Below are 16,954 nucleotides of genomic sequence, written 5' to 3'. Positions count from 1 at the left end.
ATTAAGGAAAACAACTGTTTTGCCAATTTTATCTTAGGATGTTGATTTCTGAGTAATTTGAGGGACACTGCAGAATGTGTACAACTTGGGAGCTTCCTTTTCTTCTTCCAAGAATAAGTGAATAAATAATATTATTAATGTTATGTAAGTCAAAGCAGATTTATTAGGACTGTGAATGAATGTTGAATCCTCAAAAACACAACAGGAATTCCAGGAATTCCAAAGCTGATAAATTATATTCCAGATGAGTGCTCACTTTACTTTCCTAATATTTTCTGCACAGAGAAAATTAGAAGGGGCCCTTCCTCTCTTAGAAGTGACACCAGCAAAAAAGAGGGCACCTCTGAGAAGCTACTGTGCAGACTCAGCTGAAACTATCACCAGCAATTAATCATGTTTTACTTATGGTTACATTTCAGAGATGTCTCTGTCACTCTGGCATTTTAAGTTTATTTTTATCTATTGAGAAATAAAAAAATACAAAGAAGAAAAAAATCACTTATAATTTCGCATCCAAAGAATAACCCCTAATTACCTATTGATGTATTAAGCATATTTCAGGGAGATATTTGTTTCATATTGATGGTGAAGATATACAATTTTAAATAATTCAAAATTTAAAAATATTATATGTAATTTTTTTGTAAATATCATTAAAAATGGCTAAAGCTTAATGCAATAGATTTAGTATTAGTAGACTAAGTAATCATACACTTGAAACACCTTCAATTACCAGGCAGTTAATATAGAGATAGAGAGGAAAGGAGTTTTATTAAGAACACCCTGTAAGCATTTTCGGGAGAAATTATGCTTACAGAGTACCAATTTGAAATTCCTAAGCTTTTTGGTCTTCCCTAATTTCTAATAATTTAATCTATTTCTTTTTTTTTTTTTTTTTTTGGTGAAGTGGTGGTACAATTTATATTTTTATCAAATAAGCTATATTACAAAATTTAGATTTTCCTTAGAATTTACAGATCACAGGCTTACAAGTTTGGCAGATATAAGAATATTTAAGATTTTTGAGTTATATGACAAAGTATTTTTGTCATATAACTCAAAATTTTACACAAGTGTTGTACGAATTTTTATTGTATCAGAAATTCATATATTTTTGTTTCACCATTTCTTACCAGTATTATAATTTTTAAATAATAATCAACTAAATTATATCTTAATTTTAATTTCATTCACTATTAATCATGACTTTTCCATAGTTACAAAATTTTGTATTCTTGATTTGTAGATTTTCTATTCACAATTTGGTTTTCATCTTTATGTACATGAGTTTTTGTGGTTTTGGTTTAGATTTGTTAACACCATTCCACAGAAGAAAGTAGAGGAATTATCTTTATATTCAAGAGAACTTCATACCCAAAATTATGCTTCAAAAAGTCTGGTGATTTAGAAAGGCAAGAATCTCTTTCATAAACAAAAATTTATAATATTTATCACAGAGTAGAATTATTTAACATCAAAGTAAATAACAATTTTAAAGGAGAGTAACATATGCCCATAAAGTTCATGGCTCTTCTTTAATTACTCTGGATGCAATAAATATTAGAAAATATTATGGGCCTATGGTATATATGTATATGCCATGATTTTGTAAACTAAAGGATATTTGTTGCAAATAGGATGACAAGTTTCAAATATATTGAATAATGGGAAAAATGAAAGTGGTCAGTGATATTAATTCATTAAAATTTTGTAGTATTTGACCATTTAATTATTTAATTTAACAAAATTGTGAATCCATGATTGAATCAGGCATCCAAACTCTCATGAGTTACTTGTTCTTCCTTCCAGAAGCTCAAAATAATTTCTGAGAAAAAAAACACTGTCACAAATTATTCTGTGCAGCTGTTAGTTTGCATAGAAAAAATGATTACATACACATAGAGGAATATGTCATTTTGGAGGGGAAATGGCTGTTATAAACAAATAAAAGGAATAATTAAAAATGCTTTTTTCTAGATGAAATATTGAAAGGGAAATCACCATGATCAATATTTGTTAGTAAAGAAATACGTAATTTTTTAATTAATTCAAAATGAATTAAAGATATGATTCTTTTCTCTCAGGGCTTTAGGCAAAATAGAAAGAAAATGAGATTTTATTAGATAAATATCTGGAGAAAATAACATACCTCAAAACAAATGGTGTGTAAAACTAAATAACTAATTGACTAATTAAATAAACAAATGAATCTACAGAACAGTTCTAGCAAAATTCTACTAAACATACATTTAATATTCAATAATATATTTAGTAGATTTAATAATATAAACAAATATTACTAAATATTAAGTATATGTTTAGTAGAATGTTGAGTAGACTAAAAATATTAGTAGAATATTTAATAATAATATAGAATATTTAGCAGAATATTTAGTAGAATATTTAATAACATGTGTTTAGAAGAATTTTGCTTGTGATCTTCCAGACATTTATTTGTACATTTAGAAACTGATAATGAGGACAAACATTGTTATATGGTGTCAGTCATTTTAAAGGAATTACAAAAATTCTACTAAGAGATTGTGCTAAAATTGTACTAAGAGTTCTCTTTTTTTTTTTTTTTTTTTTAGAATGAATCTTGCTCTGTAGCCCAGGCTAGAGTGCCATGGTGTCAGCCTACCTCACAGCAACCTCAGACTCCTAGGCTCAAGCAATCCTCCAGCCTCAGCCCCCCGAGTAGCTGGGACTACAGGCATGTGCCACCATGCCCGGCTAATTTTTTCTATATATATTTTTAGTTGTCCATATAATTTCTTTCTATTTTAGTAGGTCTCACTCTTGCTTAGGCTGGTCTTGAACTCCTGAGCTCAATCCTGCTGCCTTGGCCTCCCAGAGTGCTAGGATTGATTACAGGCGTGAGCCACCGTGCCCGGCCAAGAGTTTTATAAATAGCTTCACGAATCACTTTAATCATGACACTCCTATGGTACCTACTATTCTATATTGTGAGTACACATGAATATGTCACTGTCCTCCACTGTACTGTGAACTCCTTTGAGGGCAGGATCTAAGTCTTGAGCGAATTCACCTGTAACTCGTCCTAGTATACTCAAAAGACGTGGGAATGGCAGGAAGGCAGGTAGACAGGAAAGATCAATAATAGAACATGAATAGAATAGATCAGATGTTTGCAAAGCAGAATTCTCTTTATTTTTCAATTATAATTTTCAATTATACATTACTAAATCTGTAAAAAAATTTAAAACATTTTTCAGTATCCTAGTGATTTCCTCTCCTAAGATTAAAATAATAGTGAAAGTCAATAGACGGGTAGCTAGGAGAAGGTGATTCTAATCATTTATTTCCATTTAAATTTAACAGAGTTCAGGTATAGTGCTCACGCCTGTAATCCCAGCAATTTGGGAAGTCAAGCTGGGAGGATCCCTTGAGGTCAGAAGTTCAAGACCAGCCTGAGCAACATAGTGAGACCCTGTCTCTACAAAAATAATAATAATGAAAAAAAACCTAATCTACTTGAGAGGCTAAGGCAGGAGTATCCCTTGAGCCCAGGAGTTCAAGGCTGCAGTGAGCTTATGATTGTGCCATTGTACTCTATCCTGGGCAACAGAGCAAGACCCTGTCTCTTAAAAAAAAAAGAATTGATAAATCAATTCAAGTTTAATAATGATCCATAGTTTCTTTTAATATTAGGTAAATAATTTAAGCATAGTAGTGTTTTTATGTCCTCTTTAATAAATTGTTGTTTACTCCAAGAGCGCAAAGATCACAGCAATGGTTATATTTTCCTTTAAAAGCTTTATATGAAATCCATCAAGAATTGATGTTTGGGCAAAATGTAATGTGGGGGATGTAGTCTGGATACATTTTTGATATGAATATTCAATTGATCCAGTATGATTTATTAAAAATACTACCTTTCCCCTCTAAATGTACTACAGTACCAGCACTGTCAAAAATTGTTATGTGTGTGGGTCTCTCTCTAACTCAATTCTGTTATGTTGTATCATTTTTTGCTAATATCACACCAGCTTATTTATTGTAATTTTATAGTAAGTCAATATCTGATAGTAAATATCATTTAATGTTGCTCTTTGCTTTCATATATAATTTCAGAATCAGCTTATTATTTTTATTAAAAACCTGCTAGATTCTTATTGGGATTGCAAAGAATGTGTAATTCATTTGGGAGGCCATTGCAGTTTTCCAATATACATGAGATTTCCATGTATAAAATCACAATGCTTGCAAATAATGTTAATTTTATTTTATCTAGTGCAATACTAATAGATTTTATTTTTTTTCCTTCACTTCTTTATAGGCTAAGTCTTCCAATACATTGATGAATAGACATCACAATGCTGGACATCATTGACTCCCTGCCTGATCTCAAGGAAGCACTTTCTTTTTTTTTTTTTTTTTTTTCCTTTTTTTTTTTTATTCATGATAAATTATTAAGTGAACAGTGCAAGTTAAAAACAATAGTTTCATATTTTTTCCCCACCCCCCCCTTTCCCGAGTCAGCACCTTCAAGTGTTACCACTCCCCAAACAGTGCGCAATGCACTCATTGTGTAGGCATACCCCCATCCCCTCCCCCACCCCCCACCTCAGTCTGATGTCCAATTGGTGTCGTTCAAGGAAGCACTTTCAAAAACCATCCCTTATGAATCAAGTTTTCTACTTCGTGTTTAGGTGATTTTTATATTATTTAGAAGAGCTCTACTATAATACTAAATCTATTTTTGAGTGCTCTTAGTGTGTCATTATTCATGGATTTTGAATTTTGACAATTCTTTTCTTTCTGAATCTTTTGAAATATTTTCATTCTGTAAATAAAGAGAATTACATTGCTGAGTTTCAATTGTTATACCAAAATTTTATTTCTGGAATTAGCCCTGTTTAGACTTGACATGTTAACCATTTTATATGTCACAAAATGTGCTTAGAATATGCTTTTCTAATATTTTATTTCATATTTTTGGATTAAAGTTGATAAGAAAGATTGGTATATATTTTCCTTTCTCATAATATCCTTGTTGATTTTTGCTACCAAAGTTTTTCTGGACTTATAATGTTAATTAATAAATTCTATCTCCTTCTCTTCTGAAAGAATTTATTTTAAAAAGGCTCTATTTCTTTTCTAAATGTTTGACATAATTCAAAACACCTAGGCCAGAGTTTTATTAATAGCTTTTTTAAATAACTTCTTCAATTTTCAAAATGGATATAAGATTATTTGAATTTTCACTTGTGTTAGTGTTGTTAATTTTTTTTTTCTAGGAATTTTCTACATTGTATAAATTTTCTTAGTGTTATAAAGTTGATTTCTTGACAATCTTACCTATTAAAAATATTATTTCTGAGTCTTGTATAAGTACTCAGAAATGATTAGTTTATAAGTTCCTAGTAGTTCTTAACCAGTCTCATTGAATTTCACAATACACATGTCTACCTAACCATTCAGTCAAAGATTCAAGGATACTTCTAAGTAGATTTCTGAAGACCTTTTTCTGCATATCTCCTTCCTCTTTGTTATTCTACCCTATTAAGCTACCTCAACTCCCTCCAATGGCCGCACTTTGTATCCTCAACTCAGACCGTTGTACAGTTTTGGTTCTGACTCTGGGCTACAGTCGAGAAGGTTCCTCAGGCAGAAAGTTAAGACGATTGCATGGCTCATTTCGTTTGTTTTACTTCTTTCAGGGAATCACACTCATATACTGGCTATTAACTAATTTCTGAAAGGAGATTTTTCCATATATTTTCTCCAGTTGTTTTTTAAGAGAGAGTAAGTGTGGTTTTAGCCACAAATTTATATCTAGAAGCAAAAATTCTCTCTCTAAATTTGTCACTTATTGTCCTTTCACAGTAAATTTCCAGGTGTATGTGTCACTGATGTCACTGTTCATAACAGCAGGATTAGTTGTGATGTTAGGAAATCCTCTTTACATGTTTCCCACCATCTCTTTCCAAATGCATTACATAGAGATTTTTCCTCTTCCTTTTTTCAGTTACTGATAGGATGTTTTATTGTTTTTTGTTTTAGGAATTGAAGTAGAGAAAGCAATGATCTTCCACACATTCTGAATATTATCCAAAGTTTTAGTTTGAACATACTCTTAATTTAATTTCCATTATTTAAAAATTATTAAATTTACACAATTTAAACAGAAAATAATGTTACAAGTTTTATAAAAACAGTTCTTTCTCTACCCAACTAATTTCTACTCTGTACATGATTTTTCCCGCTATGTAATTTATTATTTTCAGGTTAAGCTTAGACTCTTTTATCCCACCCTTTCTACTGCTCCCATCACACACCTTTCTCCTTCCTGGATATGACCAGCAAACTTTCACTATAATTATATTTAAGTAAAAATTCAGTGTTTGCATGAATGATTATTTAAGTACTATTACTTTTAAACCACATTGTAGATTATGATTGCATATTCTTTTTAAATTTTTTTAAATGTTAGATAAAATTTTATGTATTTATCATGTAAAATATGATGTTTTAAAGTATATATACATTGCAGGATGACTAAATCTAGCTAATTAACACATAATCACGTATTTTTAATTGTCCCTGAAGTTGAAATTTTGGCACAGACAATTGGTTGCCTATCCAGCATCAATTGTGCTTTTCCTCCTTAGTGATAAATCTCATTATTTAGCCAGGCACATGCAACCTCAAATAAAAGCAGTTACATATTGCCAAATGCAAGTAGAAGTATTGTTGGCAAAGGGTGGTTTAAAAGGTGACTTACTTGAGAAGGGTTCCCTTTAGTCTGCTTTAATTGTACTAACATAAAATAAAAGCAGTGATTGGAGCTCCAGCAACCATTTTAGAAGCTACACTTTTTATTATTCCAAGTGAACATTTAACCATATCCCATACATTTGATACATTTTCAACATTATTAAGTTCAAGAAATTTCCCCTTTCCTTATAATTTCTTATATGATCCTTGCCATATTTAGAAATATATAATTTCCAAAAATTTGAAGGGTTTTTTTACATATCTTAATGTTGTTAATATCTTAACTATACATATTTCTATTATCTGATCCTGATCTTCTTATTTAAAATTATTCTTCTATCCTTAAGGTTGTACTTCATAATCATATACACATAAAACCATTTATATATAATCACATATATATGATATACAAAAATTTAAAATTTAGTTGACAATGTTTTATTTAGAATACAAGCATTATTACAATGTCATAAGCTACCAATTGAAAACAATTTTTGATTTTTAGAATCCTCTAAATTGTAAAAATTGTAAATAGATTAATGGCATGTACATTCACTCATCATTTTAATAAATTTTACTGAAAACTTACTGTGTGACATACTCCCTTTAAGGCCTTCAAACTCTGAAGATGGAAAGTCCATGGTTCTATGGAATTTATATTCCTGTCAAATGATCATAAAAAACATACCATGTGCTTTAGGAAGGATACAATTGAATTTCCGGGTAGATACAAAGGAAAAATGATTAATTTTGCTGGGGGGATTCAAAAAATATTTTATAGAGTTTGATCAAGTTGCCACACAAAATCAGTAAGATTTCACCAAATAAATAAGTGGAAGATGGATTTTCCATATTGTTAAATTACATGTGCAAATAGTTAAAAGTTTTATACTGGAGTTATCATCTAGATTTTTTTAAATCAATATACTCGGTCTGTATTATGGTAAATGAGTATAGGTATCTCATAGTATTACAAACCTACCTTTCATTTCTAGCAAAAAAAAATGTTATAAGTTAGTTAAATTTTATAGTTTGAAGGCCAAGAACTTGGTGTTTAGCTGTATATCACTAAACAAAACTAATTACAGGTGCTTTCTCGTCTGGCGTGGTAATGTGGAAATAGACCAGTAATAAATAAATAAAAAAAAAAGGCATGTAGCATAGGAAAAATCATAGCTCTAAAAATCTTCCCACACAGTCTTCAAACTGACAATTTATTTGGATTAGAAGATTTTCTTTGAGAATGCAAATGCCTGGGGACATCTCTGCAATGTGTTTCAAAGTACATGCGGGCAACCTTTGAACTCAGACATCAGGTTTTCTTCATAACATTACAATTGTCAGTCTTGTTCAGTGCAGACCTATGTTGGACCAATAGAATCATATCTGGCAGGGGCTTTTATTTCATACCATGTGTCTCTCTTTATTAGTTCTTTATACAAACTATCCTGTCTTAAAAAGAGAAAATTGCACAAAAGTATAAAAAAAAAAAAAACAGGAGAAAATGTGCAAAAAGCATCATTGGGAAAAATATTGGGGGGGGGGGGAAATCAACCAGAACTTTTACAATATTTTTGTAAGCTCATTAATATATCAAAATGTTTTCATTTCACTCACATTTATTGAGTGCTTAATAAGATGCTGGACATTATTCCAAAAGCTCTGCATATGCTATTGCATTCCATTCACAAAATATTTTATGTAATTGGTACTATTATTATCTTCATTTTATATATAGATTGTGAGATTTAGAGACAGATTGAAAAATTTGCAAATCACACAATTAGTAATGGGTGGAGCTAGGATACAAATCTAGGAAATCTGATTCTGGAGTTGAAAATCTTTGCCAACTTTATTTTGTCAGGCCTCTTATGGGTGGGTCCATGTGTTAAGCTATGGGTCCTAAATAATATTGGAAAGAAATCTCTGAGTATGCCTTTACTGAAGAACCAAAGAGTAAGTATAAGTTAACAAGTTGCAAAGTATGGGAAGAGCAATCCAAATATATTTTAAGGCTCTTGAGGAGTTTAAATAAATCTAGCATGGCTGGAAAAGAGGGCATAGTAGAAAAAGATAGTAGAGACACAGTTAGGGTCAGATAATACCATAATTGACACTTTGGATTTTACATGACTATTAAGCCATTTAAAATTTCTAAGCAGGAAAATGTTATAGTCTGATTACTCTGACAACTGTGTGAGAGTACAGTGGATGGGGTGGCAGTGAAGAAGGGGTGATAAGTTAGTTTCCTAGAGAAATATACAAAAATGATATGGTGGTAATTAACACTGACGTTGGTAATCATGAAAATATATATAAAATTCTAATTCGTGCAGCTTTTATCCAGTAACACTCAGCTGGTTTGGTACAGGAAAAGAGATGGCCAGAGTAGCATAGTGGGGAGAGAGTTTAGTGAGGAAGAGAGGACTGAGATCACAGGGAGGGAAAGGGTGGAGGCAGCTGTGTTTCAAGATGGGTTTTGCTAAACCAAGGCCCTGAAAATTCAAACAGTCAAGGATATTGGACTTCCTAGTTATTGAATATGTTAAAGGAGGAATTCCTCCCTTCTCTGATAATTCAGCTGATTTGTCCTTCTTAAATTTTGTAATTTGACAAAATGTAGGGGGACAAAGAGATTCATGTATTATACTAAGGGGTTATTATGTGCACTGGACCAATATTTTTATTATTATAATGTCACTTCTTTTAGTTAATTAATAGCATCAAAGTTGTTGATTCAATCCATAAGGCTCATATTCTTCTTGAAGAAACATGGTGTCTTTTTTTTTAATGGTTAAATTCTTAACAGGTTTTGTTTTAAACATATTCTACAGAACAAAAAGCAGTATAATGAACCTTTGTGTACCTTTCATCTAACTTCAATAATGACCTTATCTTAGCCAGTCTTGCTTTCCTTATGCCTCTACCCAACTTTCCGGATCATTTTGAAGCAACTATGGATATGATATAATTTTATGATTCATATATTGAAATTGAAATTATTTGGTAGCTGTCTTAATTATCTTTAAACATACAGACACTTGCATGCTTGCGCGCTCTCTCTCTCTCTCTCGCTCTCTCGCTCTCTCGCTCTCTCTGTCTTCCCCTCCCTCTCTCTCATAGTAATTTATTTTTTGAATAAATTGAGCCATTTGTTCTGTAGTTTACCAGAGTATGGATACTGCTGGTGGGTTCATGGTGACATTTAACATATTTTATTGCCCTTATGTATCTTATAAATTGTCAGTTATTCCCAGAGGCTTAACTAGGCACAGGTTTGATTTTGTTGCAGAAACCCTTCATAGGTGGTATTATATATTTTCATCAGTAGTCATGTAAAGGCATGTAAAATAACTACCCTTTGTGCACTTAGTAGGTATTGATGATGAGTTTAGATTCATTTAAAAATAGTAATGTCCTAACTTATCATTTATTTTTCATTGATTAGACTATATCTATAAATAGGACATTTCTATATAAAATGAAATGACTTCCCTTCATAAACTATTTGGCAATATTGAGGTAGACTCAACATCAGAAAATAAAGAAAAAAATGCTTCATTCCCCTCCCCTCCATTTACTATTTCTAAAACTTAATTGTTTTATGGGTATTCTTCGAAGGAGACCAAAGAGAACACTCTGAGACATTATCTCATGGATTGAAACATACTTGACTTGTTTCAACTAATTGTAGTTATTATGGCATCAGTTGTGTCCTTTAGGACACAGAAATCAGACGCTGAAGTATCTTAGTAGGTCAAGATGATAGGTAGATAGTGAGGATCTCTGGCTCTTCTCAGGACAAGGGTTCCCTGCTTTGGTGCTATCTCTAGCAATTGCTGCATCTGGGAAGAAGGATAAGGGTGGGCACTTCATTTTGGTGTTGCCCCACCCTTAATCCTATCTTGAGTAACTGCTACACCTGGGGAAGGAGAGAATGCTTTATCAATCTGAGAATTCCCCAGCCCAGGCACGATAGGATTCAGAAAGTAATCTAGAGTAAACTAAGGCTAATTATTATTCCATTAGCTTGAATCTACATTGCAGTTCACCCCTGCCTCCATCAGTGGGCTTTTGGAGAAGGGAGCTTGTATACACAGATGGAATTTTAAGGACACCTGTTGATCATTTGGTAATATCCCACACTTCTCAAGAGCCCTCCCCCCAACTGGGCTAATAAAGGGAAACAATCTGAGAGTGAGAAAGAGAGTGGGTGGGTGAGTGAGTCGGTGAGTCAGTCAGTGAGTCAGCGAGTCAGTTGGTCGGTCTGTCTGTCTATCTTTCTCCACTCCCTTGTGGAGACAGACCTATTTTGTTCTACAGTAAAGAGCTGCTGGTGTGAAACTGCTTCCTGCCTGGGGTTATTCCATTGTACTGGCCCTGGTGGTGATTTTTCCAACCAGGATAATAGTCTGGACTGGACACTTTGGTTTGTCTGGTCATTCTTCAGCCAAGAGCATGCCAAGAAACAAGGGCAGACTACCACCCTGACAAAGATATTTATTGGGGTTAACTATTGTGAGATATAACAAGGAGAGGAAGCAGGATTGGGTATGAAAAGCCTCAGACTACAGTGTTGATCTGACAATATCCTGGGGAAGCAACACAGAGCTGTGGAGCAAAGAACACTGGTAGAGAAGTCCCTTATTGGACACAGCGACCAGGTCTTAGTTCTCCTGCTGTGCTCAGCCATAGGTTGTGGATTGAGTAAGAAGAGTATGACTTTAGTTTGAAAGCTGCTATTCCTTAGTTTAACTTATAATAGTATGGTAAACGATAGTCATTCTCTGTTTTTTGTAGGGTCATACTGGTGAATGAACAGAAATATAACAGGGATATCACTCCTGCATCCCTGAGATCTTCAAGGTTGAAAACGATCACTACAATCCTCTTTTCATGCGATGGTGTTTTAATTTACTATCTTTTCTTGGTTGGGGACCATGTTCAGAGTGTTCTACTTGGTCCATTCCAAATAAACATTTTATCCTGTGGGCCAAGAATGGGTTATTCTTCTTTCCAAGTATATCAATCTCAGATACACATGCATGAACTGAAGAAATAACCACTGAGTTGGTCCATGGACCCATCAGATATACTGAAGTTGGACATAGGCCAACTCAGTTTATTACTTGTCCCCCATATGCCTCCTCTCTAACAGTGAGTCATGATGACTCTTCAGGTCACATGTCAAATCAGACCCCGTGTTCATATTGTCCTCCAAAAATATCTAGATATTCCTACATCCTCCTTGTACAGCAAGCTGAGTAACAGGCTGTATGTATCTTTGGGGATGAACTGTGGAAATCATTACACTATATTCTTGTTGTATTGCTGAAGGTTCCAAGTAAACCCCCACCAATATGGCCACTTCTTCCATCAGTGTGTTCTGTGTTTAAACAGTGGTTTAGTTTTTCAAATTGATAAAAGAATGGGGGTTTTTCTTAATAGTGATAAAATTTAAAAATGGTCCACATGATTCCATGATCTATGTTGCCTTGTATTATGCCCATGATGCCCAGGACATAAAATGGCAGAAGGGATTTTGTAGATGTAACTAAGGCCCAAAATATTCTACCTTAAGGTAGGTAAATTTTTCAGGTGGGTTTGATCTAATCACACAAGCCTTTTAAATGGGTATAGACATCAGAGAAAGATGAAGTCAGAGAGATGTGCTAGGTATGATCTCCATCATTCAGTTACTCATGCTAACCCTTTTTTATAGTTGACAGTGGTGAGAAAAGTGAACAAAATTCTAGATTACTTCATAAAACAATATGACTCAATAGATGGGTGGTATTTGCTAAATATTCATTTTGATTGGTTGCTTGTACAAAGTTTGGGATGTTCATTTGGAAACCAGGGATAGATAAGGAGGATGAGCTGAAATTTCCTCTTATGCTCTATGTATCTCTCTTTATATGGTCCTTTCTTCTTATTTAGCTTAATGAAAATGTTTCCCCATTTTTTGCAAAAGTTTGGTAAGCTCTTTCTTCTAGTGCTGTGGAATACTAGGCATATTTCGATTTTCCTTCATGATTATGTTAATGTGGGAAAAAGTTATGTAACTCACCTTATTTCATAAAAAACTCAATTAAAAATTTAAATGTGTGTGTATATATATAGAGCGAGAGACACACACATGTATATATTAATATAATTGTTATAATGTTTGGAATAAATTCAAAATATAAATTAAAATTTGGAATAAATTTTAAATGTAGGCAAAAGTGAAATTTATTCATTTTGGAACAGCTTAGGAATTTAAGTTTTACTCTGCACCTGGATAGCAATTACAGCTAAAATTATAAACCTGAAACCAAAATTTAAAGCCATATAAATTCATTTGATGGACAATATATAATTAAATTCATTGAACGAATATAAAAAGATACTCTAGAGATGAGATATCACATCAGTGAGAACTTGAATGGTAACAAATGGCACCTGAATCTCCAACGTGAATTACAAAATTTAAAAGCATATTTGGAGCTCCTTTTAGGGAAAAGCTGATGGATTTTGAAGTATTCAACTACTAGACAAAGAAATACTAAATAAGAAGAACTTATCTTTTTTTCTCTTAAAGCCTTTAAAACTTTTTTAGGAGAACTTATGAATAAATTAATCAAATACAAGTGAGTAGTAGGTATATTGATAGCCCTTAAAACATTCAATCCAAATGCCCTCACCCATTTTGTCCATGGATAAGTAAAAGTATACTACTTAAAAGGTGAGCTTCCCTGTAACATTTTGAAGGCTTGACATTTCAATGATTAGTTCGTCAACTGACTAAATAATGATGCCCTTCCCATTTTAATAGTAGGCTGAAAGAGCTGTTAGATTAACTTTTTCTTTGGCAGGATGAAATCCAGCTATTCATGCTGACATGTTCTAGTCCACACACATCAGAAACTAAGAAAATGACACTGTATTTTATCAATTTGTGTATTGTGTGTGTTCAATAATGGGAAACTAGATGTGTTTGATTAAGGATGCTCTCTCCATTTGTTTCTTCCTTTATTCAGGATTAAATGCTGGATATGATTTTTCTGAACATTGCCAATCTCTTGTAAAGGAACATACTCTCTGTGTCAACATGTGGATATGTTTTTGTGTGTACGTGTGTGTGTGTGTATTATATACACCCACATATACTAAGAGTTCTATAGCTCATTTTATGCCATAAGAATCTCAAAAATTTACATATGTGTTTACATGCATATGTACACATATACAACTATATGAATTTATTTAAATGAATATTTATGTATGTATACATGAAGTGTTAAATTTATACATATATATATCTCTCTCAATAAATTTGGGGGTATTCTATATAATTTAAAGTTATCATGAATCTAGTCTTAGAAAATGATTTGGCCACAAGTTCTACCAGATCCTACTTGAGACAGTTTGAGTCTGAAGCAATTGTTTCTGGTGCATCACTCTTTCAGAGTCATATATTATACATATCATAAAGTCCTCATATCTTTACTTAAGAAATAGACCTGGTAGTGCTGGATTTTAGCCTGAGGAATAAAAGTGGACAAATGATACATCTTACCCCTGGTGAATGCAGTAATTAGTGAGCTTATCCTCTAGCAGTAGCTACAGGAATATATTCTGGACAGGGTAAACATCCATCAATTTGGGTCTACTCCAACTATTGGCATTGCTGGTTTCAAGCTTCTTTACACTCACGGTAGGCCTGGCATACTTACTGCAAAACAGAGAAGAGGAAATATTCAACCTTGGTAGGTGAGCTGTAGCTTTCCAAAAATCTATTTTTGATGGTATCACTATCAGAAAAAAAAACAATTCTCCTGAGAAATTAGCTTGTGAACAATGCGAAACCAAAAATATTCATGATTTTTCACTTTATGTCAACTGTGAGGATAATCAAGAGCTTAATTTACGAAATCTACCTACCAATATTTTTTAAAAAATAAAACTTACGAATCCTGAGCCCTGATGCCATGTTTGGCTTTATATTATTTTTCCTATCTTTATCTTCATTCTACCCCAATTTACTACCTTTTTTTTTGGAAAGCTGGCTTATTCTTCTTGTAATATAATGTATAGTTTAATTATATAACTATATGAATTACAGAGGTAGGATATTATCAAGTTATCTGGGAGAATTTTGACCAAAGTATTGTATCCTTATTTTTCCTTATTTTATGTTTAATGCCAAAAACTGATAACTTTTACATTCATAAACCCACCCTTGTAGTATCCGAATGTTGGCCATTTTCAATCTTTTATTTCTTATTTTGATGTGATCTATTGGGAAAAAATTATTCTCCAATTTATTTTAATAATAAATTTTGAAATCAACTCTCAGCTAATACAAACAACATTTATATTGTTGCCCTTATCTAAGTAGTAAAAATCCATACTATTGTTACAATAACTACATACCATCACATGTCATCATCATGAATAAGGACTTATTACTCTGCTGTGGCAGACATATTCTTTGATCAAAAGCCTGAGAAATTGTTTGCGTATATTTCCCTTTTTCAGGAAGAAATTTGCTCAGCATACTTTCCAGTCATTTAACAGCTTCAACAAATAGTTAACAATTAACCACTTAACTCCAAAAAATCACCGCAATTCAGAAAGGAGAATGATTTATCTCTCCACGTCAATAATCCATGATTAAGATGACTGTGTATCTATGTTGCCAATATAGTCGTGATTTATACCTGTTGTCCAGACATCCAATCTGGTTAAGCTTTTCCTTGGCTTTACTTCTTTAATAAGATGTTTTTAATAATGGTTACACTGAAGTAAGCCAGGTTGAACTTGACCTCATTTGTACTATTAGTTTCTGCTATGTTCTTTTTTAATAGCCTTTAAAATGCACGTGCAGTGAATAGATTTCTGATGTTAACATGTGGTTAAATAGAAAAGATGACCAACAATAACCTGGGGTTTTCCAGAAGCAGCATAACTAACACTTTTGTTCAAGGACAGCAAGAAGTACTTTGCTGATAGAATAAAATGTGCTGGGATTCTTGGACACTGAAAGCTAGGGACAGCCAACTCCTGCTCTGAGTGGTGAGGAAGTATATGATGCTGCTGCCTCTGCTGAGTACTCAGGGTACCAGCCAGGGAGCTTGTGTGATCCATGCTGTGATCTGGAAAATGCACTAAGATTCCAGTGTGCTAACTGGTGAGGTCAGTGGAAAAGTTGGAAATTCAGGTTGAATTTAGAGATACGGGGATGGGGGACTAACTTGAGCCACAGAGAACATTATTCTATAAAGTTCTATTGTATTGTGATGCTTTTTTGGTATTTTCTTGTTTATCAATAAACCTGTCTGTATCAATGAGCTAAAAATCAAAAGTATATGTCTATTGAAAAATTATGGACTGAATTGCAGTTTCTCAAAAAATTGATGATAAACATGCCACTTGAACAAAACACTTGTTGACATTCACCATCCTCCACGGAAACAATATTGATTTCACTAACACATGAAAACCAGAAGACACAGATCTGTTGAAAAAACCTCTGCCTCTACTTCAAGGATATGTAGGTTTTTAAAGAAGATGGAAGCTGAAGATTACACTTTCACAGTTGTGGCTGCAGAAGATGAGTTTCTGTCTCATTCTAAGAAGCATGATCTTTTCTACAAAAAAAAAAAAATTATTTAAACACTTCTTTCATTTTTAATTTCAAGGTTTTGTTTTTGTTTTTGTACATACGTGAAAAATAAGGTGGTAATTCTTAGTATGTGGATTTCATCAACAGATGTATATCAGTGTCACTGAAAATTTCTAAGAAAAAATATTTACCTCTAATAAAGACTGACTTTTTAAATTCAAGCCATAAAATTGAGAAAAAATTGCAAGTTCCTTCCATCAACTTGAAGCATCTTAAATTGTCAATAGTACTGTAAATTCATATAAAAAATCCAATATTAAAAATAAAAGTATTAGCCCGTGTGGTGATAATGCAAATATAAATTTGAACAGAGCACTGTATTGGGTTAAAAAACAATGTTCTTAGGCACAGAAATGTGCTTGGATTTGGTTGATGTGCACACACAATTTAAAATTGATTGTAATCGAGCCACAATATTCTACCAATCCAAGTAGAAATTTCAGTTGTCAAAATGTATAAATGTTTCTGTAAATACACAATGAGAAACACCGAACTATATTTGTAAGAAAGCTGGTGTTGAATAGAAAAAATACTTCAGCACGA

This window comes from Eulemur rufifrons, chromosome 28, assembly GCF_041146395.1.
Source record: "Eulemur rufifrons isolate Redbay chromosome 28, OSU_ERuf_1, whole genome shotgun sequence".
NCBI classification, from domain to species: domain Eukaryota; kingdom Metazoa; phylum Chordata; class Mammalia; order Primates; family Lemuridae; genus Eulemur; species Eulemur rufifrons.
Note: the sequence above shows the minus strand (reverse complement) of the source record.